Source organism: Sander vitreus, chromosome 8 (genome assembly GCF_031162955.1).
Source record: "Sander vitreus isolate 19-12246 chromosome 8, sanVit1, whole genome shotgun sequence".
NCBI classification, from domain to species: Eukaryota; Metazoa; Chordata; class Actinopteri; order Perciformes; family Percidae; genus Sander; species Sander vitreus.
The window spans coordinates 17,665,963-17,677,080 of record NC_135862.1 but is presented as its reverse complement, the minus strand read 5'-3'; the positions used below and the strand labels follow the sequence as shown (position 1 = coordinate 17,677,080).

At 40.4% G+C, this 11,118-nt stretch overlaps 1 protein-coding gene across 2 annotated transcripts in view; it reads left to right on the top strand.

Moving 5' to 3' along the window:
• The window catches only part of cd82b (CD82 molecule b), a 24,831-nt gene extending 23,648 nt beyond the window's left edge, over positions 1-1,183 (top strand). For both annotated transcript variants that reach the window (XM_078257253.1, XM_078257255.1), the window contains exon 9: positions 1-1,183. This exon is cut by the window's left edge and continues 886 nt beyond it. The gene's annotated coding sequence lies outside the window, so the exon portion shown is untranslated.
• The last annotated feature ends 9,935 nt before the right edge of the window (positions 1,184-11,118 follow it).

Here is an 11,118-nt window from a genome sequence, read left to right as displayed (position 1 = left end):
AAATCACGTCTCTGTCCTCCTCTCAAGTGTGTCTGACTGGTAAATAGTAGCTTTCCAAAATGACTAGTTTTGCATGAAGTAAGTATGTGTATGATGTGTTGAGTGAGTATTTTATTTCTTGTTTTATATTCTCATGTCATCTCTGTTTTTTTTACAACTGTATATATATATGACTGGTAAGGGATTATGGCACTTCAGTGCTTGGTCAGCATTTATGGGAAAGCTGTTAGCCACATGCTGTTGTTGTAAGAGTGCTATTGTTCTTCGTTTCCTTTCTTTTGTTTTTGATGTACAGAATATGGCTGCCACAGCAGCTCGTCAGCACTATTTTGGTCTGAATCAGAGAAATTGGAACCCTTAGAGTGAATCTGTCATCACTAAAGCTATATTTTAATTTCTTTATGACAGCATGAGTTTGTGAACTGGTAACATACCATAGCGCCTGCCCCAAACATCTTTTATTTAAGCTCCTCACACCTGCCTTCATTTATAAAAATCTTGTTTTCATCATAATAGCAGTAACGTGAAAATGGCAGCTGTGTGACCACAAAGTATTTTCCCTTCTCTGCATGATAGTTTGTTTTCCCAGAAGTCACTTTACCTAGTTTTTCATAAAATCGGTAACGAGCGCAGAGAAAAACATTAGAAGCTTGTAGTGATTGCATATTTCAGAGGCCGCTATGACCACAAAATGTTCATCAACTCGTGCTGTCTTTGCTAAAGAAATGTTTTGCAAAAATGTTGCTTTGAGTTTCCTCATCCCACTTCTCGTTATCTCAGTTCTTCCACTTCATTTCAAATACAATATATTATTACTGAATTTATGGTTAAATTAGTGGATAGATTGCACTTTTAGGTGGTTTATGTCTCACATGAGTCATTTAAAATTATGTCCATCACTCTGCAATGACATGAGGGCAGAAAGTGTCCATTTAACAAAACAGTTTTGTCTGTCAAAATTACAGTCAGCCTCTATTTTATGACCTGCCAAATTGAAACATTAATTTATCTTAATTAGATATGAAGGCTCTTTATTGTGTGTTTAAGATATTTTTACACTTTTACAAAAAAAATTAATGACTTTGTTTAGAAGAAAAAATATAAGTAAGCCATGTATAAAAACAAATGTTTCTTTTTTATTCTTGAGAATTATTAATAAAGCTGAATCCACTAGAATCCATTATTATATGTTGTGTGTGTGTTTTTTTTAACCTAGTTACAGTACACAGGGGTAACAGAACGTGACATGTAGACTGATATTTTTTTCAAGCAGGTTACCGTTTGATCTTTCCTTTGGTCAGTCAGGTGTTGTACCTAAAGTAACCAGAAGGTGGCAGTATATATTTAACTCACTAGCTCAGACAGTAATGCATTTGGACAAGATGAGCACATTTAGTATGTTATGGCGTTTTAAGTGTAAATGAAAAGGTTCTTCATCAATGGATTAATTATGTTTTAAAAGCTGATTTGTAGAAGCTGCAGGTTTGATTATGGGCTTCATGCGTAGTCTAAAGAAATAACTTTTTTCATTACCTTCCTAGTTTTCACCTCGGCTATTTCTTTTTTGATTATTTCCCAATTTAGTCTTGTCTTGATTATATTTTCTTGTTAATTTAGTCTCACTACCCTGTGGCTGAACAGAACAAAGAGCTCCACATCCATTCATTTCACTACTATAACTGGATTTTTACAAAACAGCTCCTCCCGTAAGATTTAAATGCAATGCCATTTATCAAGGAAAGGGAGCCTCATGATGTCATGTCATGCCAGAAGCTAATACCTCACTGACTCACCAGCACTGCTTTCAAGCAAAATAATACAATCACAGCACCCACCTTGCTGCTCTATTCCACTATTGTCTAAGGCACTTAACCTCAGTATAATGAGTGCAGCTTAGTGTTCTCTCAGTGGACTGTTTTCAAGTAATTTAACAGAGCCACATCTCATCAGGGAGCTCTGTTCATGGTGAGTGCTTCAAGCGCCAAACATCAACTCCTAAGTCATAAGTGTAGTCATAGTCAACACTAAAATCACAAAAAAATCTATATTGCTACAAAATAATCTTGTAGTTGAGGGGAAAAACATGGTTGAGGAATGTCCAATTTAATCGTAATGATCAATATAACTTACTGTCTCTTGTCTGGATGAGTCAACTCTAGTTTAGACTGCATCATTGTTTCACCACTAGATATTCAATTAATCGTTTAAGTAATTTAACAGGCAAATATGTCAGTTATTCGCTCATTCCAGCTCCTAGAAGTTGAGGATTTGTTGCTTTATTCTGTTTCATATCAGTCTAAAATGAACACATCTGGATTTGAAATAGTTGGTAGGACAAAACAAGCAATCTGAAGACGTCACCGTGGGCTCTGGGAAATTGTGATGGGTACTTTTTTGTACCATTTAGGACAGATTATAGAACTGCAACAATTAACCCATTATTCAATTGACAGAAAATGTATTGGCAGCTATATTGATAATTGAATAATTGTTTTAGTAATTTTTGAAGCAAACATTTGCTCTTTTCAGCTTCACAAATGTGAGTGTTTGATGCTTTTCTTTGTCTTTGATTTTGGACTGTTAGTCGGACAAAACATGACATTTGAAGACGTCACCTTGGACTCTTAAGATATTGTGAGGCTAATTTCTTTTACTGTTTTCTGACATTTTATAGAGAAAGTAGTAGGCATATAGGCAGGATAGTGGGTTGCTGCTGCCGCTGGGCTCATCACACACACACACACACACACACACACAACACACACACACACACACACACACACACCATCCAAACACAGCAAGGAAGGAAAGCTTCCTCTTTTTTTCCACGTTTTTTCCACATAACTGTCAGTGAGACCAGGGCAGAGGATGTGGGACAGATGATGATCCCTCTGAGACCGAATGAAATAAAAGGATGAATAATGAAGATGTCATGTCCACATGTTCAGTAAAAGTAAGCCGGAGTGATTTAAAAGAATTTGCTGATTTGAAAAACTTCACAGAATGTGTGTTCATAAGATTTGCCTTTCCCTAATGTGGAGCACACATGCATTTTACACCACTGCATAGAGCTCATGCATACAAATAAGATCTGTGTTTGTCAGGATGTTCTCTCTGCAACTATGTGTCTCCCTATCAATGAGTGCTTTTAGTTAGCTCTCTGCTCCATTGGTGCTTATCCAACACAGATGATAGCGGGGGTCTCTCTGTGGCTGCCCCACTGCCTGCTGAGCTCTTCCTCTCAGCATCCTGTTCACATTGTGTCATGAACATGTTCAGGCAGCACCCCCACATGCCCTTCAGTCACCTCTCAATGGACCCCACCTCCACCTGCAGACGGACCCGTCTGCCTAGTCCCTCCTGCACAGACCCTCACTGGCTTTCCTGTTTTAAATCTCTCTCAGGGATCACACATAAACAAACTGTGCATTCACTCGCTCACACATGTCCGCCTGATAGATGTGTATAATAACATAACTAGCAGGGTCTATTCCCTGTCTGGTGCAGATTACTTTAAAGCCTGAGAAGGTCTAATCAGAAATGAGCAGTATGAGTCACAGTGCCCCTGTATGAGATGGAAAGACAATCAGCCTAGTTCTATTAGCTGTTTAAATTGTTTCTGTGATGGGCTTGGAGGCGGAAAGTGGCTGCAGGTCAGTGGGTGTTCTCCGCCTCATTTCCTGCCCAGCGGCTTGTAGACTCCAGCACCGGAGAAGAATGATACCCTGACTCACACTCAGAGCCACCGTCCTTTCTCTCTCTTCCTCTTGATACCTCTCTCTCTTTCATCTTGTGGGCTAATCCAGTGTGATAAGGGCAAGCTCTCCTCTCCATGTGGCCTCTTTGGCCCGTGGAGAGTAAAGACCTCTGAAATCACTCTGCTGCAGCGGCAGTGCCCTGCCAAACACCGGTGAACATCAGCAATATGAGTATGTGAAAACACAGCGTTTCCACTCCAGCCCAGTGAGGGAGAGAGATGGACACGAAGAGAAACTCTTGACGCCAGAGAAAACAACCGGGTGCTAGTTACTTACTGTTGGCTACATATTCCACACAACACCACACAAGCAGCAGCTTGCGAAGAAAGCCTATTTCCAGTGGTTTTAGTATATTTAGAATATTACAATACAATATAAAGGAACTTGTAGCCTTTTTACTTCACATTTATCTCACAGCTTTCATTAGTTACTAAGCAGATTAACAGATTTAACATCAAAAACATATGATAATTCTATAAAATATGATGCAAAGTAATCCATCAGTAATAACTAGGAATGGTGTCGCACCTCAGTACTTTTGATACTTGATGCAATAGCACTCAAATTGATATTCTTGTTCATTTAGATATATCCTTAACTTAAACAATTTTTTTGGTAACTAGCTAGCTGGTGATTTTAAGCTAGGGGGAAAAGGGGACTGGGTATATAGGGCCCTCATCAGGACCCACAAAGATACTACAATGAATAACTTAGGGTGCGGGGAGGGGCCTATGGAAAATGCCTCTGTGCAGGGTCCAGAATTTTGTGCCACACCCCTGCACACATCTCTGCAGACATACACAGAGAAGGGAGTTATGGGTAAGGTTGATTTTTTTTTTATTCAATCCATGTACACGTGTGCCTACATGCCAGTGCTGGCAAACGTGATGTTATTAAAATAAGTGTATGTTTTGTTGCTTGCTAAGGTGTGGTAGCACAGAGAGATTGTTTGGTTAGCTTGGCCACATGCATGCTGTCACTGATGGCAACATGCTAGTTAGCTTGACATGAATACTTTTACTTGTAATGGGCTAAGAGTGGTGTTACTACTTCTGTTGAAGTACCGGAAAATCTTGTTTTAAATCAATAAAATAAATATGCATGACTAAATAAGCAGCATTCAAAGATGAAGTTAGTAGAGCTGAAACAAAAATTAATTGGTATTTACTTTTGATAATCAATTGATTGTTAAAGTTATTTTTATTAAACCAATAATGCCAAAAAAATCCCAACGTCCAGCCTGTCAAAGGTCAATAATTGCTTGTTGCATCTATGAAAGTAAATTTACATATTTTGTAGACCAAACAATTCATCAATTTGGAAACACTGGAAAATAAATAGGCCAATTAATCAATAATGGCAACATTAATTAATTAACATAGTAACATTAATTAAAACCTGAGATTTCCACTTCATCAGGACTATGTAGGTGTGGCTTGATCCGATTTGATTGACAGTGGTGTCCCCCGGGCAACATGGTGCATGGAAATAAATTACATCATCTCTTTTCCATCAGAGCCCTGCTGGTTTCAAACCTGACCAAAGAGCACAGACAAATCACAAATACTAAAATCTCTCATGTAAAAACCAATCGTTTGGCTGAAGATATAATGTATTCATGCCCAACGCCAAAACCCATAATAAGTATCTGATTTTCAGGGACCTTTAAGTTAAGGATCTGAATACTACATGTACACTATTTCTACAGAGATCACAGACTTCATTACCAGCCGTTAACATCTTTTGCTGATCACACTAAGGGCTGTGCTTGAGGTGATAATTAGCTCTCGTGTCTATAAATACCTCATAATCACATCGTAATCTTTTGTCAAATTGCGCCCATAATATTGTTGTATCAGTGTACCCCACAAGCTACAATGAGCTAACTCTGCATTGAATACTTATGCCTATGTGTGTTGGTATACTGTAACTCTGTGTGCTTGAGAGGGAGTTTATGTCTGAGCTGATTGATGGAGGTAGTTGTGGAGGCAGCGCTCCCCTGATTGGAGCTACAGGCAGCACTAGGCTTCTCATTAACCTATGATAATGCATCTGTCACCCTGATACGAAAGCCTCGCAGCACATTTGTTGCGGATGGCTGTTCTCGCTTCTTCTTTTTTGTCTTTGCCTGACTTCGATCCTCCCTGTTCCATCCATCCCCTTCTGTTTCTCTTTTCTTTCTCAATTTCTTTTGCTCACTTGTACATTACACACATAAAGTAGGCTTTGCCGTTTGGAGAGACCATAGCAGATGGAGGTTTGTGCATGAGTGTTTCTTCCCCGCTTGTACTGAATGCAGCAGGTACAGTATTTAATAGGATCTGTGTTCACTAACCCGCCGGGACCAGGGTTGATAAGGGATCAACTGTTCCAGATTTAATGGCTGCGTTTGTGTATAGACCACAAATGCAACGGCCTCTCCAAAATGGCTAACAGTATGTGCCATCACACAACATACGCCCTCTGAGTCTGGCTGACGGAGATGTGATCTCTCCTTCTGGTCAGTGTTTAATTTGATCTAACAACGAGAAGGCCAAAATTGGGTTGCACAAGCTACAGTCTTTGTTAGTCCATTACCAAGTTTGCGTGTAAAGGTCTTGCTAAGTTCTTTGTTTCTACTAAATCATTAAATGCACCATTGAATGCAACATTGTTGTGTTGTTTTTTCCCCATCATTATTTAACACCATTTTATCGAGTTTTGACCATATTACATATTATCTCTTTTACTGTTACCTGAACCCACTCTAAATGGGTCATTAGCATGCTAACACTAGCTTTGTCAACAGTTTGCCTACATTTGGCAGTTGATAATTTACTCAATAAAAGTAGCAGTACCACACTTTGAAAATCCATTACAAGTAAGAGTTCTGCATTAAAGATATGACTTAAGTAAAAGTAGTTACGTATTTAGCAAAATGTACTTAAAGTATTAAAAGTCAAAGCACTCATAATGCAGAAAAGTGACCTGGGAGTGTACTATACTATACTATATATATATGGCTATTACTATTAGGCCTACTATTAATATATTTTTGGATTTTAGTTACTGATGCATTAATGTGTAAGTACCATTTTACTGCTGTAGTGGGTCAATGTTGTGTTAATCTTTACTATTGCATATACTGTTGGGTTCAATTTCCCTCAAGTACAGTATTTGAGTGAATACTTTCACCACTGGCAGTTACTGGGTGTAAATATTTAGCAACAACTTATCTTAGCGAACACGTTATAAAGGTTATGAAGAGCTGGTGTACCTTGCTCCGGTAGTCGGTTTCCTCTCATAATATCTTTCTCTAAGTCATTTTCTCCTCACCAGAAAGGCTCCAGCTTCTCCACCAGATGTCTTCTTTATTCCCTGTGGCCCGTTCCAGTCAGTTTCTTTGCACTCCAGAGGGCCTGTGTGTGATTTATTTATCCTAGCTGCACATTCAGAGCCAGGAACACACCCTGAGAGCACACAGGAGGACTATGGGAACGCTGCCTCGAGCCGGTGGAGAGTGTCGAGAAAGGGAGAGGACTTTAGAGCACAGATAGTAAATTAGTCTGGACCTAAAGATGTGTGTCAGAACTGTAGCATGTAAAGTCGAGGCTGCTTCAGAAGACGTAAAGGGAGAGACTCAGTCTATGAGAGTGTTTAGGTTTGGGGTTTCGGGGGAGTGAAGCTTCAGTAGCTCCCATTAGTCACTCTGTCAGATGTAAGAGAGATAGACGAGGCTGTGTTTGTCCCGTTTGATGCCGAACAGCTTTTGGAATTCAGATTTCCCAATATTGGCAGGACTTGATCATGATTAAAGAATGAGCATTTGTGGTGTTGGGAACGTCTCTTCGCCTTCAACCTCTAATCCCCTCTGTTTCATCTTATGCCATGCACATCTCTTAGAGGACAATCAAATATTACTGTTTAGATGTCAAAGGACAACAGTCGGAGTTCGTTTACGTTCTATACCAGCTGCTCTCATCAAGGAAAAGCACAGGACATATAAAAAAGGGGAACACTCCTTGGAGGTCAGACCTTCCTGTTTAACAACCAGCCAGCTTCCTGTTGGGGCCCGATGGTATGACACATTTGACTGACACACCATTGACTCCTCTTTGTGTCTGAGAGTTCATCCTCGACCTTCAGGGAGGAAAACCCGCAGTACATTTTGGAAATGCAAACATCCTGCCATCCTTTTCCTTTTCATCCACACATATACGGATCACAAAAATGTTCACAATTCAATTAAGTGGCATCAACAAATCTAAAAAGATAAAAGCTGAGGACTCTTGTCAGTGTTTCTTGAGGCAACCTTACATTGTTTAGTGTAGTTTCAAGATTGGAACTAATTTGGCTGTATTTATCTAGTGAGCTGTCATTCGGAAAAGACTGTCTTTCAGCATGAGTGCCCATTTATTTCCACTGCCTATTAAGCGGGCTGAAATGGTGGAAAACAAGCTTCTCCTGATGTGACCATGACAGAGTCGATATCCTTACAGTAAAATGGCAGCCTGCTGTGTTTCACATGTAAGGACAGACCACTGGACGTAATGGATGCAGAGAACAACAAATGCTGCTTTCTCGGGGAGTTTAGATTGGGCTGCTTTGATAAAAAGGAAATAAAGTTATGGTAAATGTATGCATCAGTGTAATCAAAATGAGAGGAAGGAGGTGGGGAGCAAAGTGGATGGCCTTCAGTGGGATATTCTCAGATGCTGATTAGAGAAGCCATGTTAATGATATTCATTGACAGTCTAATACGGAGAACAGCATGCCCCCTGCTGTGTCTGTCTATGCCATCCCTTTCTCTCGATTCCATTCCTTGTCTCATATTTTGCTCTTTTTTTCACACTTCCTCTTGCTGTCAGCCTGTCTCCTCTCCACAGAGGGGACCATATTTACACTAGACTAAGACAGCAGGGGATCTGGCCTTTTCCACCAAATTCTCTCTAATGATCACAGTTGTGGAGTCGTACCTTTAAACACGCTTCACACAGCCCTACTGTCATCTTCCTGATGGGCTTTAAGCAGGAGTAGCAGCCAGCCAACACACACGCACACACCCACACACACACTCAAAGCACCTAGGGATTTTGGGACGGGTGGCGCCACGTGACAGGCAGGCAGCTGGGCCACATTAACAGGAGTAATGACAAACGGGCCACTGCTGTTGGTTTTTTCGCCCTTTAAGCATGTCATCATATGCTGTCAGGTGCTGTCACTCAACAGAGCGCTTTGGTGTGTGTGTGTGTGTGTGTGTGTGTGTGTGTGTGTGTGTGTGTGTGTGTGTGTGTGTGTGTGTGTGTGTGTGTGTGTGTGTGTATATATACACACTGTATAGGTGTGTGTTGCCTACCAGCCAAATCCTGAAGGATCCATCTCTGGGCTCAGTGGAAAGCTGTGTAGGGAAAGTAGGGGGCCCAGATGTTTTAGCTCAATAAGCCTAAGGATGAGTTCATGGGAAGAACATCTGAGGCTTTCAGCTCTGTTGACCTCAGAAAGAAACTCTTAATCCAGCCAGTTTAAGGACATATGTGTACATATCCTTTTCATAAGAGAGAAAGCTGGAGATGTGACTATTGTGCAAATACTTTTGTTCAGATAAACTCTGACCTATTTACTTTTTTTGGCATAAGAGCACTTAAAAACAAAGATGGGAAGAGTAAAACATTGGCCAGATGCAGGAACAGAAACAAATGTTGTTTTGTCCCCACTTTCTAAAAAATGGCGGCATTTACAAAATATTTGGGCACCTTTAAAAAATAGTAATTAATGCATAAAGTTGTTGTTTTTTTCATATGAAATGAGCCCAGATTAAAATGCATACACTGATCACCACCTTGCATACTACTGCTATTATCAGTGCATTTATATGTAACAGCACTTGTGTGAGTGTCTGTTAAAGACCGAAATTTAAATTAATTGAATGAAAATAAAATGATGGCTTGATGTAGGATAAGGATATTGGCCTAAACTGGTAAATATAGCAAAGACATTCTGAGATTTCTTGGGCATTTTGCCCTTTGCCCCCCTTGATTTCTGACACTGCTTGGATTACTAACCAGAAATGTGGTATTGACAGCAAGTGGACAGAATTAAAGTAACTGTACTGACAGATGTCTTTAATCATCACATTGTGGAGTACAAATTCATATGTGAAAAAAATTGTATAAAGCCATTTGTTGTTGGCTTCAAAGGGACATCTGATATATTGCTTACCAGACCTCTGTAGCCTGATCTTCATCTCTGCTTGAGCCTATGGTGGCTTGAGGCTACATTAGCTGCTGCTAGCATAAGACAACAATATCTTCGAATAAACTGTCAGCGGTTAGGTTGCATTGTGGGTAATGTAGGCACTAGGTTATGACAATAAAGAAGAATGCGTGGAATAAAAAAGAGGATATCTCTGATTCTGCTGCATTCATCTTATTTTGTTTTAACTGTCTGTTTTTAGTGTCCGTTGTGAGTCTGACATTGTTATAGGTGTACAATGTACACCTATAACAGGTGCTAAATCGGTGGAGTACTCTTTTAAGACTGTGAATTTAAACATTTCTTAGTAATATTTCAGCCCAGCTGATATATGCCATCGCGCAGGAAGAGGCCCTCTTCAGACTGACCAGACAGCAGCAGGACAGGGTGAGCTCAGCAGTGATCCACCTTGTCGTTTACAGTCTAAAGTCATCCAATCACCACCCCTGCTTCTCAGGATCCAGCCAATCACTGCACCAGTGGACAGAAGGGTCATGTGAGACCAGTTAAGCCTTTTATGAGGCCATACCAGACAGACAGGGGGCAATGGGACCGAGGAACACTGTCTTTTATAGGCTATTGGGGATAGTGTGCTTCCATCTCAAGGCTATTAAAGGTCTCCCCAGCATGGAGACTCACAGCCTGGGGGTGGGACATGGTGCACCTGGGCTCTGGATGGAGACAGAAGCTTAACCCCTTCTCTCTTCAACCCTCCTTTTCCCATACTTCAGCTTTCCATCTCAGCACTTATATATGTTTTCCCAGTTAGCTTTCACAGCGACCAGTGATTCCAGTGGACCACAGGTTTTCAAACTGTAGTCCCAGAGGGGCAAGAAAGGGAGAGACTTTGCCTTCTCTGAGTCAGAAAAAAAGACACTTCTTATAATTCCTAAACAGGGCTTAACAGTAGCTCAAAGCTAACTCACCAACTCCATGGCATTATTATACTTCCTGTTTACAGGTTTACATCCCTCATATCATTTACCATTGTCTTTATTTTGTCTGCCTTTATGCTTGTGACAGTTTCTCTAGAGGCAGCAGACTTCAAAAGTAAAGGCGAGCAGTATATATAGAGTATACTGTACCCTCTTGAGGTTAGCTTGTGGCTCTGGTTAGTTTTATACTCAAC